At 31.7% G+C, this 17,562-nt stretch overlaps 1 pseudogene; it reads left to right on the top strand.

Moving 5' to 3' along the window:
• The first annotated feature begins 269 nt into the window (after positions 1–269).
• Positions 270–17,562, top strand: part of LOC110039078 — a 26,962-nt pseudogene continuing 9,669 nt past the window's right edge.

Genomic DNA, 17,562 nt, shown 5'->3' with positions numbered 1-17,562 from the left:
AAATTTCTATTTTAGAATAATTTTTGTTGAACCTTTGAAGTTTAGGTTTGAAAATCATAAAATAACTATTGACCTATATTTTGTCGTGTATTTCTTATTATAAGCTAGCAAGTGAGGGGTTATTTTATCAATTTTTAAATATTTTTTCTACGTCCATTTAAAAAATTATTTTAGGAAGGCTATTTTAAAAATTTTTGACCTTTCAGAAATTGTACCCAATTGGAGCATCGTTCCCGCCAAATAGCCGACTCAAAGATACAACTCTAAACCCTAACGATTAGCTGCACTTCCAGGTGAGATTGAACTTCTAATCCTCCTTTTGTTGCTCATGGAATCTTCTCAAGAGAGGTGGCCACCACTCCACCGTCATGGCGGCAGCGGAGCTGCTGTCGAGGAAGAAGACGCTTTTCTAGGGTTTGTGGCGCACGGTAGGTCGATTCTCTTCCCGGACGACAACCTGCTGGAAGACCGGGGATGCGCAGAGGACTCTCGCGTGCCGTCATGGAGCTGGGTTGTCTCCCGTATCCTCAAAACCTGCATCGCATACCCTAGCGGAGTCACCCCCGGAATTCTTCTATCCGAGATCTTCCTGGCAATCTCTCCATTCCCGAAACCCCATCTTCGATCACTTTAAACTACAGCTACTAGGGATCGTATATATTGATCTGTGTAGGTGCTAGGGTATGGTGAAAGCTCTGATTCTTGAGTTAATGGCAGCGGAGGGTTTTGACCTCAAAAAAGAATATGGAATGGATGGCTCCATTGAAGAGGCGGCGCAGAAGAACAAGGCTTCCGAACACAGTCACCATCGATTCAATTTTTGAGAAGAATTTTCTCTCTCCAACCAGCTGCATTGAAGCGGTTATTTTGCGTTCGTTTCTTCTCCCAGGTATCTCAAAACCTGTCATTCCTTTTCCTACTTATATACTCACCGCCTCTATTTCCAACAGAGCATGCAAAAGGTGTGCCTTAACTTCTATTTTAGAATAGAAACATTTTTCATACAACAATGGTCTGTTTTTTTCTTTTCATCTTCCAGCAGTTACAAAAAATTAAATTTTATTTTTGATGAATCTTGTGAAGATTCACTATGATTGGGGAGTAAAACAACGTTGCCTTGAACTGAAAGCAGATAAAAATATTGATTTCTTTTTTTTTCCAACTTTAATTTTAGATTCGTCATCTTGTTCAACCATGGAGGAGTGGCTAACAGTGTTTTGGTCTGCTTAATGATCAGTAGTTGAATTTGCAGTGAAAGAGGAAGGGACTTTTGAGCTTAAACTTCATTTGATCCTACTTACAAGGTGGAAAACAATTTTACTCGTGACATATAGTTAAATATATTGAAGTTTAATGTGATTATATTACTAGTTTGCATAGATCCTCTTTACAAAAGTTTAAATTTAAAGAATGAACCAACCAACTTGGTGGGATCCGTGCATGTGTTTTAATCCCACCAATTCTCGTTCATTGTATAGTGTGTATTCTTATATTCTCTAGTATTTACTTATAGGAAGATTATGTAGATATTAAAAAAAGTCTACACTTAAGTTTGATTGTCATTCCGCATGCATTGTAACTTGCTTATTTACTTCTATAATCATTTGGAAAATACATGGATTTATATATTGCGTTGAGATCTAGAGATAAATTTATTCATCCATTCCCCATAAGTTTCTTAAATAACATCCTTTACCTAATCTCTATAAGTTTGTTACCCACCACCTTCTACTTAACCTTTTCATTTTATGTTTTCTAGCTACATTCACTTAATATTTATAACCTTGATATCTACCTTATTCAAGCATTATACAAAGAAATTGTTGCATGGTGCTGAAAACCATCCCGCAGTCGCAAGCAAATAAATAAGAGAGAGGGAGAGAGATAGAGATTCTAAAGCCTTAAGCCATGTAACAAGGAAATGAAGATGGAAGAAGCTCTTCTAGAAAAGAAGGGAAAACAATAATAACAACATTATCAATGCTTCTTCTCCATGCGTAATACTCATCTTCTTAGTAGGTGTGTTATCCCATAATCATTACATAGATAAATTGTTTCTCTATCCCTATCTTCAAATTAATCAAAGATTAATGCTTTCTATACTCTTTTGTTATATTTGATCTCTCTGCAGTCATGGAGAAAGGCAGATCTTATTAAGCAAGCCCACACAAACTTGCTTTATGATTGTGTATTTTGTTTGTTCTTTGTATTCATTTTGCTTGTAACTTTTATGCGTAGTCATGTCCATGAGTTGTGAAGCTTCATATTTGCTATCTAATCAATGCCAAATATGGTAGGGAAAATGACCATTTACATTTAACCACGAAACAAATCAAGATATTTTCCTGTTTATATGATATGAATTGGAATTTGAGAAGAGCTTCCATAGCACAATCAAGAAGACAAAAACAAAAATGCATGGTGCATGAGAGAAAAGGCGTCAATAGTTTTCTAGCCATTCAATTGCATTGTGCGGAATTGTTTTCACTGGTTTGTAAAAGTTCTATTACAATTTGTGATCTTCATTGTTCTTATATATATTTGTTTTTTATCTATATTCTTATTGATTTCAATTCAAATGTGGGCTAATAATAAGAAGTCTAAACATACTGCTAGTTAAAGTGTTAAATATCTAATTAAAATTTGTACATGTCATATGATCAGGCACAGACATATATATGCTTACTTTGGGGGATCTATGGATCTCTTGCACCATTGATCTATATCTACATCGCAGGTAGAAGCTCTAACCTGCTTTTGCTCAAATCTATAAATATATTTTACAATAAAAGGTGGGTGCAAGAAATTTCTTTTAGTTGGCGCAGAAATTATGATTTCCAAAAGTACTCTCAACACGTTTCATTCGGACCGAAATTGATGGTTTTAAGAATTTTTTTTGTTATAGTTTTGATGTAAAAGGCATAAACATGTACTGATATAAAAATACAAAAAAAAGTGTTATTTATAATTTCTCCTTTTGAGTTTTCATACATATTAATTTTATGCAATATTATAAAAATTTCTCTTATCCATTGAATTTGATTTTTGTCCTCTTTCAAAATTTTTAGTCAGCTTATGTGAAATTAAAATATTTTAGAAAACCTAAAATTGAAATAAATAATTTTGCTCGACTTTTGTTGACATTGCATATAGAACATGAGAATGAAAGGGGCCTTCTTTTATTTTTCCCCTAGGATTTGTCATTTCCCCATACACACGCCACACAATTAAGCTTAAATAAAAAAAGAAAGGGCATCCCACATCAGTTTACGATAGCAAGCCAAAAGCTTTAATGGGCCTTTTCACGCATGGCAACAAGCTCTTACTCAACTTTGCCATCGGGCTTCCACGAATAGCCCTGCTACATTGTGACTAGTGTTTAAGGGTTTGTAATGATATTTATATTAAAAAAAAGAAACTAATGTTAGCGTACCGGGTACTTCTGCCTCTTTTGATAATGCCATCACCTGTATAAACTTCTCAAGGAATCCTGTATTTTATGTTATACCTAGAGGGTTAATCTACTCTCCGCATATATCTATAGTTAGGAAAATTTACATCCATTCCACTCAACTCTTATGTATTTACATATCCAACACCTAAACTTCATTTTTTACATATATGCCACCTGAACTATGTATGGAAAATTGGTATTTCACTTTTTAAAAGTTAATATAGTGATATTTTTGATGTGATATGATATATTTGGGCGGCATAAATGTAAAAGTTAAAGTGTTAGATATGTAAATAGCTAGGAATTGGGAGTTACGTATGTAAATGCGCCATATATAATAATAACATTTACTTGTTGAAAAGTTGTCCTGCTTTCCAGATACTACCATCTAGTTGAATCGGATGGTGGGATTTTGAAGAGAGGACGGGAGATCCTCCTTACAGGATGCAGTCTAAGGTTGGCCATGGAAGGATCTGGTCATCATCGTCTTTTGCCGACGGAGTATTTGGTGATATTGTTAGATGAGGTAATGTGTGCAGCTCTAGCATGCTCTGATGCATACATTTGGTTTTTGATTATCGGAAATTTACATACCTAGCACATTATTCTTATGCATTTACATATCTCACACCTAAACTTTCATATTTCATATATCACTTTGGTCATTTAAACCTATGGATGAAAAGTTATATTTTACATTTAAAAAGTAGTAATTGTGCTATTTTTGATGTGGTAGTAAAGATTTGGTTGCTGCCTGTGTGAATATGTAAGTTTATGTTCGGGATATGTAAATACATAAGCATATCGTGCTATGTATGTAAATATGCCTTTAATTTACTTAAATTCTCTTAACAAATGGTGTTTGTCTGGCTTGTCACCGTCAAATTTCTACAATGTTTTAAAATTGGGGCATTTACATACATACCACACAATTCTTGTATATTTACATATCTATCACCTGAACATTCATATTTGCATGCATACCCAATGGTGGAGCCATAAATTTTTCAAAGAGGAGTCACAAAATATATTTTTTGAAAATTCTATCAACATTTTTCATCCATGCTTGAGAATGGACCAATAGATATCTGCCATGTGAACGGAAGACAATTTTAAGAAAAGATGGGAGTTGGATTGATACATTCAAGCTAATCCAAGATTTCCTCTATTCTGAATACTCTCGGTTTGGGTTGTCTAGGTGTATACAGTTGTTGGACTATTTTTGTTTTTTGTATATTTAGTGTTTGATGAAGCGTTCTTATAAATTAACTCTAATTTTTTTAAGCCAATTCAAGCATTACCCAAATTTGGTGCATTTGGGCTAAGCTTGGTCCATCTAGTGTTAAGTATATTTGGTTAAGCCTCTGGAATTCCTTAAGAAGCCTTTAACTATATTTCTAAGGGATTAGTTTCAGTTCCAGGTGACTTAATTTAGAGTTTGTTTGGTTTCAAGTTTGGCTTATTATGGTTTCATTTGATTTGAGTTTAGGTTAGCCCATTTTAGGAAGGTTTGAGTATTCTTTGTTGAGCAAAGTGGCAAAATAGTCCCTTGACTAACATGGAGCTATTTTAGTCCCAAAGTTTATAAAAGTGCCAATTGGTCCCTAGACTCTTTAAATTGGGGCTCTAATAGTGCCAAATTGGTCCCCAAACTCTTTAAATTGGGGCTCTAATAGGGACTAACCTGAACTCAAAGCAAAAAAATTAAAAACTCTAACCTAAAATCTTTAAATTGGGGCTTTTATAAATTAACTCTATTTTTTTTTAAGCCAATTCAAGAATTAATCAAATTTGGTGCATTTGGGCTAAGCAGGTTTGAATATATATACCAAATAATTTAAAATACTGAAGTGCTCATACTGTATAAAACATGCTGCAAATTGGAATTTTCTGACTGTATTTTTTTTTTTGGCCATTAGTACATTCAAATATTTGTTGGAAATTTACATTTCTAGCAAACAATCCTTATGTATTTACTTATCTCACAGCTAAACTTTAATATTTACAAACATAGCGTTTTATGCTTTAAATCTATTCATGAAAATGTGTATTTCACTTTTGACAAGTAGTAATAATGCTATTTTTTATGTGATATTAAATATTTGAGTGCTATGTGTGTAAATATAGAAGTTTAGGTGTGAGATAGGTAAATACATTAGAATTGTTTGCTATGTATTTAAATGCCCCAATATTTTTTTGTAGAAGAAATATTGAAACTAAAAGTTCTTTAAAGCAGGATCAAGATGAAGATGCCATGTTATTGGGTGCGCGGTTTTGCACAGATTCTTTCTCCAGCATCACGCATGATGCAGTTAAAAATGCTGCTGCATTTTATTTTTATGCAAGGTAAGTTGTTTTAGATTAGCAAGCAGCTCACAAGTCTCAAAAAGTGATGTTCAAGTTATTAACTTTGGTCTGCCTCTACCATCCTTTTAAGGCGCAAAAAATCACTTTTATACGTTAGAATTTGATATAGGTCAGCTCTTTGAAGGTTCCACTAGTTAAATTACCAGATTTATCTAAATTTAATTCATTCACCTGTTTAACTACCTTTAATAATGCATATTTGCCTTTAAATTCTTGCATGCTGAATCTATTGCCTTTTAGCTCATATTGATGTTATTAATTTTTGAAATTTTTTAACCATTATTGGCATTATAAGCAAAAATAAACATTTGATAAATTGGGAAAATTGCATATGTAGCACACAATTCTTTTGTATTTACATATCTCACACCAAAACTTTCATATTTACATACATATCAATTCAGTGCTTTAAACCTAAGTATGAAAAGGTTTTTTTTACTTTTAAAGAGTGGTAATAGTGCTATTTCTAATGTGATAATAAGGATTTGAGTGCTATGTGTGTGAATATGAAGTTTAGATGCGAGATAGTAAATACATAAGGATTGTGTGCTATTTATGTAAATGCCCCATTAATTTTTTATATCCATTATCCATTACTGGCATTATCAGCAAAAGTAAACATGTTCTACTCATTGAAAATTCTAATTGATCATAGGCAGCCATAATGGCAAGGATTCAACAGAAAAACTGCAAAGATATTCATTCCCCATGCTTTTACTAGAAACTTCCTAGCAATGACACGTTATTGGTTGAAGTGCTTCTTATTTTGGCGCACATGTAAAATATTGCTTTATGAGCACACAAATAGTTTTTAAACTTTGAATGGATGTTCTCCTCATCAAGAAAGAGATTAACCATTTTGTAGTTATTGTCACCGGATTGGACCATCACTATTGTTCCCTTCAGAGAATGTCAGTTATTGCATGCATTGTATTATTATAAGAGAGATGGAAAACCTGATCGAAATTTGAAATAATATTAGGACCATACTATGTATATCTATTAGAACAATCTAGTCTTTTTATTATTGTTGTTGATGAGAGTTCAACAACTGCGTGGTAACATAGAGTGATCTTAGTGGATAATTTGGAAAAGTGAGGGACATAAGTCAGGCTTTCTCAAATTCTAAAGGGAGGGTTTTGAATATTGGTACCTCCTCAAACTCAAGAAAGTTGTCAATGATGGCAACTTTTTTAGTGAGATGAGTATATCAACTTGCGTTCAGGAGGGGGTATTCTCCGATAATATGAGACATAAGAAAGGGATTAATCTCAACTCATGAGATGTCATGACCCGACTTAAGGGCTTGAAATTTCCAAAGCGGTAACGGACGGTCAGACTGTGAAATTTAATATTTACTATATTCATTTTCCATCAATAACAATTTACAATTAAAATATTAATGGAAAGAACTAGTAAAGAAAACAATTTAATTAATAAGTAAAATTTTACCTTTATATCTTCTAACATGGCCTTATGTACACATCCTCTCATATAGTGTTCATTTTTTATTTAAAAGCTTGAACCTCAAAAAAAATAAACTAACATAATGAGTTATATAAGACAATCTAGTGGAACAATTACACTTTAGTGACCCGCAAAAAAGGAGACAATATGTATGTTGGCATTTTCTTAAATAGTTTAGAAAATCATATAATAATTTAAATCATAAATCTATGATATTTATTCATGGAAGAAATCTAAATATGCTCATGGAAGAAATTTAAATATTTCTACATGCATCAGCTTTTAGTTTATTTTTTAATATTTGATCTTTAACTTTATTATACTTTATATTTCTTAACTTTCACATTCTTTTCAGGAGTATCGTCTAAATATAGTCTAACACACCCTTGATTGATATTCTTTCGTCGATATAGCGGTCTGTGATCTAACTTACATGATTGTCTGAGGTGAAAATGTGCTTTCTCACTTCAGGTTGATACTATCCCTTCAACACAGTTGTTAGTGATCTAAATTTCACAATTGTCTAAGATGGTAAGAATACGTCTATGCCCACGGGTACACTGACATCCCCAGTCAGTAGCATAAGAGGGTGAATTTCTCAACTCAACACGCACATGCAAGCATTCATGTATTAATATTTTCATACTTTATAGCATATATTAATTTTCTTATGCAACACTTTGCATTCATCTACTAATGAACAAATACACATTTACTAGAATTTAAATGACATCCAATAATCTAATAACTTCATAGGTAAACTATTATGCAAATGTTTTTGCAGAATTATCAACATGCATGTGTCTAACTTAACAATATGAAGACATCATTGGTAGTTTAATTCTTAGTGAAGTAAATCATAAATTTGAAAAAATAATATAAAAAATGTAATCAAGAAGTAAGAAATACTACTGTAATGTAGAAATATAATTCTCATCTTAAGCTTGCTTATTTCTTTCTCCTTAAAATCTTCATTTCTATTGTATAGTCCCTATCTGATCTTCCTTGTCCTTGAATTTGATTGCTCGCACAATCTTAATCGCTAGTTTTTGATTTATAAACTTGAATGTTAACTTAATAACATTAAATAAAAATTATTTATATAAATAAAACACCAAATCCTTTGATTACTCCCTGTATTCAAATATAAAATCCTTCCATTTCCGCTTCTTCCTTCCTCTGATTCGGATCAATACAACCCTTCCCTCACAATTTTAATGCTCGCTGATTCAAATCATAACATTATTTACCTAATTAAAAAAATGAAACGATAGTGATGGGGCTTGAAAATTCAATGCCCCGGGTCGACATTAAATAAACCTAAAAAGTCAAATTTAAGTAAAATTGATTTGTATTTGAGAGAAAAAAGATTAATATGCAAATAATCATAAACAAAACATATAGGAAAAATTAAAATTTCATTACATCAATTGTCTTCAATAATAATTCAGCAAGAAAAACTAAATACCAACTAATGAAATAAAATAAAAGAATAAACCAAAAAGTAGTAACTAACCCAAAATTAAATATATATCTAAGCTAGAGCTGTGGTTGAAACATAAACAACAAATTAATAAAAAACTACTATTGAAAGGTTTGCTTCTGTAGCGACTATCCAACATGCCTCCACCTTGTAGGGCATATTAAAAGAAGTTTTGCCATGAATGAGTTTGACAATTAAACTCAATAAATAACTTCCATTTTTATAGTGTAAATGACAAGACATGAGGTATGCATCGCAAACAATAATAGTGGCACCATTTATAACGTAGTATGTGTAATGAATATCATCAAATCATCATGTTCGAATATTAGCATAGTATGAATGATTAAAAGTGTCAGGGGCTCTTAGAAGTTTTTCCATGAATGAGTTTGAGAATTAAACTCAATAAATAACTTCCATTTATTATAGTGTAAATGACAAGACATGAGGTATGCATTGCAAACAATAATAGTGGCACCATTTATAACGTAGTATGTGTAATGAATATCATCAAATCATCATGTTCGAATATTGCATAGTATGAATGATTAAAAGTGTCAGGGGCTCTTGGATGATTTATAATATGGTGACGTTCATTTGTGGTAAAAAAAAACATTTATGTACTAATATATCCAAATGCAGCCATATGAAGCATATTCATATATGCCTGAAGAAAAATTTATAAATCATTTCTCATAATTTCTTTATAGATTTATTTGTATCTATAGTAGGTTTACTAAAACAAATTGAATCAAGAAGGTTTTAATGAACTCATGAAAAGCTCTATAAGTTTCTAGAAACTTTTAGAATAAGGATCGTTTAATCAAATTATTCTCAATGTGATATTGGAAGATTCAGGATTAAGGAGATACACACAATATTATTCAAATTATATGATGGGTATAAATGGTTTTTATCTTAAAGAATGTAGCTTTTTTTTCCTTATGATGACTCCTTAAATCCTAGATATGACACTTACGGGAATTTACAGGATGGTGCTTACCTTGAAGATTGTACTTGGAGTGTTTTTAGAAAAACCACCTTTTCCACACTAACTATTTATCATTTTCTTTTTATTTCTCACTGAATGTAATTGCTGTTTTTCTTATAAAAAAGTTCGAGGTTTCTTGCTTTCTCCTTTGTTGGTCCCCGAGTTCTTTCACCACTCCTCAACACTGTTATCCATGCAATCTAGTCATCAACTATCATTCAATTGTCCCAGCCATTAGATTCATTGCTAATCTCATTGTTATTGTAGGAAAATGTATTAACCCAACACCCGTCCAAGTTTTATGGTGTTTTTATTTTATGTATTATAGCTCCTCCATGACACTAATTTGTATACATGAATTTTTGATTGTTGTGGTGATGACATATGCTTGCCATGCATTTTTTAAGGATGTTGCTCACCAAACATTCATATTTATAGTTAGCTTATGTAGAAACTTGTGTGATCTAATGGTCTAAGTTATAATATGATTAGTTATTTGATACAATTAAACTTCTTCGCTTCCTTTGATATTCATTGTCACATTTCTTGACAACTTGCTTAAATCAATGCGAAACAGAATAAAGACCTCTTAAAATTTGAATTAATTTCAAATATTAATCAAGAGTACTTGCCCTAGTACTTGGTTTTTCTTATGGGACTAGTGGTGCAAATGAAACTAATGGTGATAAAAATTGCATCTTCATTTTTATCATCTAAAATTGTATTATACTTCTTGATATAATAGCAATATAATCTAGTTTTGCCGACACATTTGCTGCTCTTAGAGTACCGCCCTTAGTCGGTGCAACATTTTTAGAAATTTCAATTATTTTGTTATGTTGCGCTGGTTGACCATTTGTTAATTCTGGCCCTCTATCAACCAATTATTTATAAATTATTATATCATATTCTTATATTTTTATACTGTTTTATTTTTTTATATTATATAAAACTTTTAATATATGGTTAAATGTTTGTCTCACCATTTACTTAGGCTACACCCACATATTTGTTGTAATCATATCATATATATATATATATATATATATATTTAATTTACTAATACTAAATCCACTCAAGCTTCTGTAATCAATCCTCAAAATTCAATTACTTCGATATCATTATTTATCAAACCTTTTGATGACCCCCTAACTTGAGGTTATATGTAATAGAGGGACGTGATTTAGTTGATTGAATATACCTCCAGCCCATTCTGGTATAAACTGAGTCACTTAAATAAACTCAAAACATCAAACCTAATAAAAAATTCAACGGCACTTAATTGTTTAAACCCATTAACAATACTCATTGTGAAGCCAATAGATTCATTGGCTCAATTGTTTAAATCCATTAACAATGCCTCATTAAGAAGACAACAAATTCATATTTTTAGTTTTTATGGAACCAAAAGCTATTTATCAGTTCAATGAACTATTAAGTGTAGTAAGTTAAACTAAAATTATAACACATCAAACATAACTTAGCTATCAACAAATAACTTCCAACTCAAAACAATTTAAGCTTACTTTCAACATAGTACGCACATGGTGAATAGTAAGACAATGAATCACAGAGTCCGAGCAACTATCACAGGCTTCGTTGAACAGAAAGAATTAGAGGATTGTCAAAGAGTTGGGGACAAAGACAAAGAAGTAGACTTGTGCTAAGAATACCGTGAATTGATGCTTGGGCACTTAGAGATGGAGAATGCGGATATTGCAAGTGTAATAGATCTCACGAACTACCACGTGCCTATCCTTAGGCATGTTGATCTCGTTCCTGACCCATATCAAACCATGTTCAATTGGTGCTGAAGCTTAATTTCCTTTAAAAATAATTTTGACTTAATTTTAAGCGTATCATACACTTTTTAGGGCTTGTTGAAAATGTGTATGTGTTTTACATAGGCACAAATAGTATTTGGAAGTGTTTGCGCCTTCTAAAGGAAAAATAACCTTTGGAGTAGAGGTTGTTCTGATAATGATTTCTTTTTACTGATATCATTTTAATGTAATCACTTCCTTATGTCAAATGATACTCAATCAGTGCTAAAGCTTAATTTCCTTTTGAAATAACTTAATCATAAATGCATCGGACACTTTCTGTGGTTTGTTGAAGACGTGTATGTGTTTGACACAAGCACAAAAAGTATTTAGAGTGTACATGCTTTCTAGAGGAAGAGTAAACTTTGGAGTGGAGGTTGTTCTGAGAAATATATCTTTGTACTGATATCATTTTAGTGTAATCATTTATGCTGTTATGTTTAACTGTATAGGTTTTGACTTTTGATGATTTACATGATCATGATTTTGTGCATTTATTCTTTGTATTGTAAAGACTACGATCAATGTAAATGAAAATGATGTTTACTCTATCGTTGTATATTAATTATGTAATGGTTCAGTAACTCTGTGTTTCTGGATGGGAATATTTAATCATATCCAATTGATAATGCTTTTAGATGGGAATAATGATTTTGAAGTTATAAATGTATATTATATTATAAATGAGTTGTTGTCCTTATCTGCATCCCCCAATTTGGTGTAATTTGTTACGATGTCAAGGCTACATTGAGTTAGTATGTGATGAGAAGTAGCATGTAATGACTAGGAGGAATTGAATTGTGCACCAAGCCTTCGAAAAATCTTTAGAATCATGACAGAGAGTGGGTAGACATCAGGATTTGCTTTTGCAATATAAGTAATTATTTTTATGTATCATTTGTATAATTATTTATTATGTGTTGGGTTGAGATCATATGACACACCAATAATAAGATCGGACCACTGGTGGAAGTTCTAGATAGGTCTTATTGCAAGATGAGCCATTGAATGAGGCTACCAAAAAGAATTGGTGGCATAATTACTTAGTGATGGGTACAGTATGACGAGTGTAAAGAATAAGAAATGGATAAATACGTTAAACTCTTTTAGAGTATGAAGCCACCCTAATTCAAGGATTTTGTAAAGCCACAAAAGATTGATTATTAGCTTCTATGAGTGGAAAATATATTTGATGGTAGCAAGTGCCTAAAAGGCATGAATGCTCCATTTGCTGTATTTGTGCTAGAGGGTGAGTCAGAGCATTTATGGTTGGGACAACATGAATATAAATTTTAAGGAAGATTAAGGGTGCATTTGGGGCGGCGGTGCGTGCTGCACCACAATTTTTTTGTTTGACAAAATAACATTTTGTCAGCTTTTTCAAAAAGCTGAAAAAGCTGCAACTAAAAGCTTTGTTTTGCCACCAGACTTGGCTAAGTGCACTGGCTGCTAGAATGCTGCGGCCTGAATTTTTCCAAAAAAAAAAAATTATAGTATCCACTGCAACTTTTTGATCAGCAGTTTTTTCTGCAGCAGTTTCACAATTGCTTCTTTAAACAACTGCAACTATCCCAAAAAAACCCAAAATTCCATGAGCTTAGGGAATTTCTTCAGACTGTTTTGTACTACCTTCAGCTTCGCAACAATTGCAGGAGTCTTTCTCAATGTTGATGTAGGGAGGAATGATAGTGATGCAATAGGAGGTTGATTTCACAAAATTGATGAGATACTCAGCTCGCTTGATCAACAATTTGAAGGAGAAGTTCTATTGGTTTTTGAGAGGGTTGAAAGATAATCTCAGACAACCATTGATTCCATTTAGGATAAAGAAGGTTTCCAAGCTAGTAGAAAGGGCAAAACTGATTAAGAATTATACGACCACTGTTCAATAAAAGTGGGATGTTAGCAAGATAAACATGAATGGAGATATGTCTAAAGTTAACTTTAGCAGCAAGAAATCCAGATTGAAGTGCAGGTTGTGTTTTCTTTTTGGGATGACGCTTTTGGGAAAGTACTGTTTGCTTGATGGGTAGTGCTGTTGGTATGGGTAGTTTGGGCAGAAAGATTGTTCCAAAGGATAGCAAAATGAGAAGGCATACTTCAGATCGGGTGCTTGGTTCAATTAGCTTAGTGATTTTATTGGGATGACGTAATTGTGAATGTTAAAATGGATGTATGGAAAAATTAGAAAACATAAATTAAGGAATGATTATTTTAGAGGAGGAGATGAATAACATCTGTTGAAAATAAGGAAATGAAAAGAAACTTAGGTTTTTTGGACATTTATAACAAAGAAAAAAGAAAAACTGATTAGATGGTATATAATTAATGTTGGAGGATTAGGAGGAAAAGTAAACTTGAGCTAATGTGAATTGTGGATAAAAGTTGTTCAGAAAAGATTAATGAAGAATATGTTAACATATCAAGCAACACTCAATATCAACAAATGAAAAATGTGAATTCATAAAGCCTACCCAAATATTTATAAGGTTCATGGTGATGAAATATGATGACCGGGTCATTGATTGTTTGTAAGCGTTGCTTCATTGTATATTTTCATGCACAGCTTGCATACATTTATGTATGTATAAGCAATAGGAGCTTCACATCAGTTTTTAATTCTTGTAATGAATTTATACCCAAAGTAAAGCTGTTCTTCATAATAAAGGATATGTATGAACTAATTCTTTAATACTCGCACTTGTTATCCTTTTATTTATTTAAATTCATTTAATGGCTTCTTGTCTCAAGGATTGAGTCTATTGGCTCATTGGAAGCTTGATTGGCTCATTGGAAGCTCACGGCGCTCTTGGAAGCTTACAGAGAAAGCAGATTATCTTGATTGATAATGAAGGTGCAAAGATAAAGTTTCTATTATGGGGCGAACAAGTTATCCTAGCCAATCTTTTCAGGTCTATGGTTCTACCGATCTAGACTTACTTGCCTTATTCTCTAGAGAGCATCTAACACCTAAACTTCACTTTTTAAAATTATACAACCTAAATTTTTCATATCACATCAAAACTATCATTATTTTAACTTTTAAAATGTGAAATACACCTTTTCATGCATAGGTAAGGTGGTATGTGTAAAAATTGAAGTTTAGGTGTTAGATATTTAAATACAAAGGAATTGAGTGGTGTGTGTATGTAAACCTTCCTATTTTCTAATCACCCACCTCTTACATTGTTTTTCAATTCCCAGTATTGGGGGAATGCTTGCATTGGACACACCTTTCATTGCAAGTGCTCTCGACGACGGAGGGATGAGTGAAGAACTCTGCCTCGAATATGGTAGCGTGACACAGTTATATTTGGTTCCATATATCCAACATGAGGAACAGGTTATTTTCTGGTTTACGAAGTTTCAGAAGAATATACTGTTAAGTAGCTCACAAAATTATATACTGATAGGTACATTTAACTTCCACACAAATGAGGTTTCAAGGTTCAAATTCCTGCACCCAAAATCAGAGTCAAAGCAAAGCTTCCCAGGTAGTGTTGCCACTAAATCCTCAAGGTTCGATTGACTTCAGCGGTTATCCATTCCGAGTGAGTCCGTTTATCCTTTTTTACTTTATCTTCTCTTTTATGTTGGATGAGTAACAAAAAAATTCTTAAGAATATCAATATTGAATTGCTTGGGCCACATGATTCCCACGTAAAATTCTGCCTCAGACTGCTAATTTTTTTGACTTTGGGTTGCAATTCTACAATTTATTTTTACTGCTTTGAATTGAATTCTGTGAGAAGTAAACATGTCTTATTGATTTAGTTGGCACTCCACTCAAGTGAGATTTTATTATTATGTGCTATACCTACATGACAAATGGAATCCCAATCTCTTGTACTTCATATGCTACTTTAATGGCTTATTAGGGTTTGGTTGGGCCTACTAAGCTTCTTATAAAGGTGGTTGTGACATTGTGAAGAAATTAACTTTTTAAAGCTATTATGAATATTGTAAATAAATACTTTTTTTTTGAAAAAATAGGAAAATCTTTTTTACAACTAATACAATATAGTAAATTTGATTATTAAAAGCAACTTTCCATCATAGAAGACAATAAAAAACTATCACACTTGACTCATGAGATTGAAATTCTTAAGACGGGAATGGATTGTGGGATTGTAAAATTATACAATTCTATCATACATATAACAATCCATAATAACATCCAACAATAAAAAATCCACTAAACCATAAAATATATAATATATCATTCAAACCAAACGCATAAGAACACTAAGTATGTAACAATATTAAGAAAACAATAACTAAAAATATAAATAATACTATGTATTAACTATTCCCTATAAACTCAATCTCTTTTGTCAATCATTTTAATTCAATAGAGATTTTCTTGAAAAATTATTTGAATAATAGAATAAATTTAATAGAAATCTAATGAATAATTATAGTTCTACATTATACTACTTATTATGCATATGCCCTAACAAATGTAAAGTTTAAAATGATCAAACTTTGATGTTTTAATTTCTCATATTTATATTTTAACTTTTTCTTATGTAAGAACATTTGTATATTTTGTTTATATTTTATTTAATGAGTTATCTCAAGAGTACTATCAAAATTTTGTACCAATGAAGGTACAACCTTTTCTATTTTTTTCGTGCACGGATATAATAACTAATACTAAAAAGAGGCGACTCCTTTGATGACCATTCATTTATTCATTTGATGATTATCACCTTTCAATCTATTTCAGACATTTAGGATAATTATAATATATGATTCATTTTCATTTCGTAGAATAAATGATATCATTTATGTGGTTGCAGTGAAGTAGATATTTATCTTTTTGTGTGTGTGATGACATGTTGCACATAAAATTATATTGTAGGAAAGGTCCTATAAAAAACTACTATAGCAATACATAGTAGATGCAATGTGTTTAATGTGATAATTTTAAATGATTTTATATGAATTATGAGAAATATCACTCAATTCCTATTTATTTACATGTCTTATACATACCACCTTACCAATACTTGAAAAGCTGTATTTCACTTTTTAAAAGTTAAAATGGTGGTATTTTTATGTGATACGAAAGGTTTGGATGTTATAAAATTAATTAATAAAGTTAAAGTGTTAGATATGTAAATACATAGGAATTTGGTGACATGTATGTAAATTCCCCATCTTGTTATTATCTTTACAAAGAAGTACGGTCTGGTATCTAATACTGAAAACTGTCATGCTTGTCAACCTAACTTTTTTACATTGACCCTTGCAATCTTAACTTGCCCCCATCAAATTCTATGAATAATCATTTTTAACTTTTAAAGCTTTGTAGGCATATGTGAGCGATCTTAGTGATAAAATGACTGGAATCAGCCTTTACGGATCTGTTACAGATATCAAAAGAGAGGTAGAATGTGCAGAAACTGTGTTTTCCATTACTATCGAAGACGCGACAGGAGCAATTGTAGCAAAGCTGCACTTTGTCGGATCATGGTAAAACTATTTGCTGGTATTTTCCTCAATAATTTTTTTTGGCCATACATAGCACTTGGAACATTGTTATTTACAACCCTCTTTAATCCATTTTTTCAGATTCTCACTCAAATATCAAAATTCACAATAGAACCCCAACTATATTTTTCATTGTTATTAAAGTCCCTATGATTTCTTTGATTGTGGTATGCATAAATGCTTCCTTCGATAGTCTAAAAAAATCACTTGTCAGTGTTTCAAATGATATGCATATAATTATCCCATTTTTTTATTAATTTTGTTGTATTTTTGTTTTGCTTAAAATGTAAAAATATGTTTTAATAATCTACTTAATTTGATTTGCAGAAGCAAATTTAGAAAACATGTTTGACAACTAACATGACAAAAATAATTATTTTATATGAAATTATTGTAAAAATCCATTTAATTGATAAGTAACCTATTTTAGAGTTAATTATCCTAGTTAAATTTTTTTTTTTTTGCCTTGTAGCTATTGCCA

Source organism: Phalaenopsis equestris, unplaced genomic scaffold (assembly GCF_001263595.1).
Source record: "Phalaenopsis equestris unplaced genomic scaffold, ASM126359v1 Scaffold235094, whole genome shotgun sequence".
NCBI lineage: Eukaryota > Viridiplantae > Streptophyta > Magnoliopsida > Asparagales > Orchidaceae > Phalaenopsis > Phalaenopsis equestris.
Note: the sequence above shows the minus strand (reverse complement) of the source record. Positions and strands in the feature narration are given on the sequence as shown.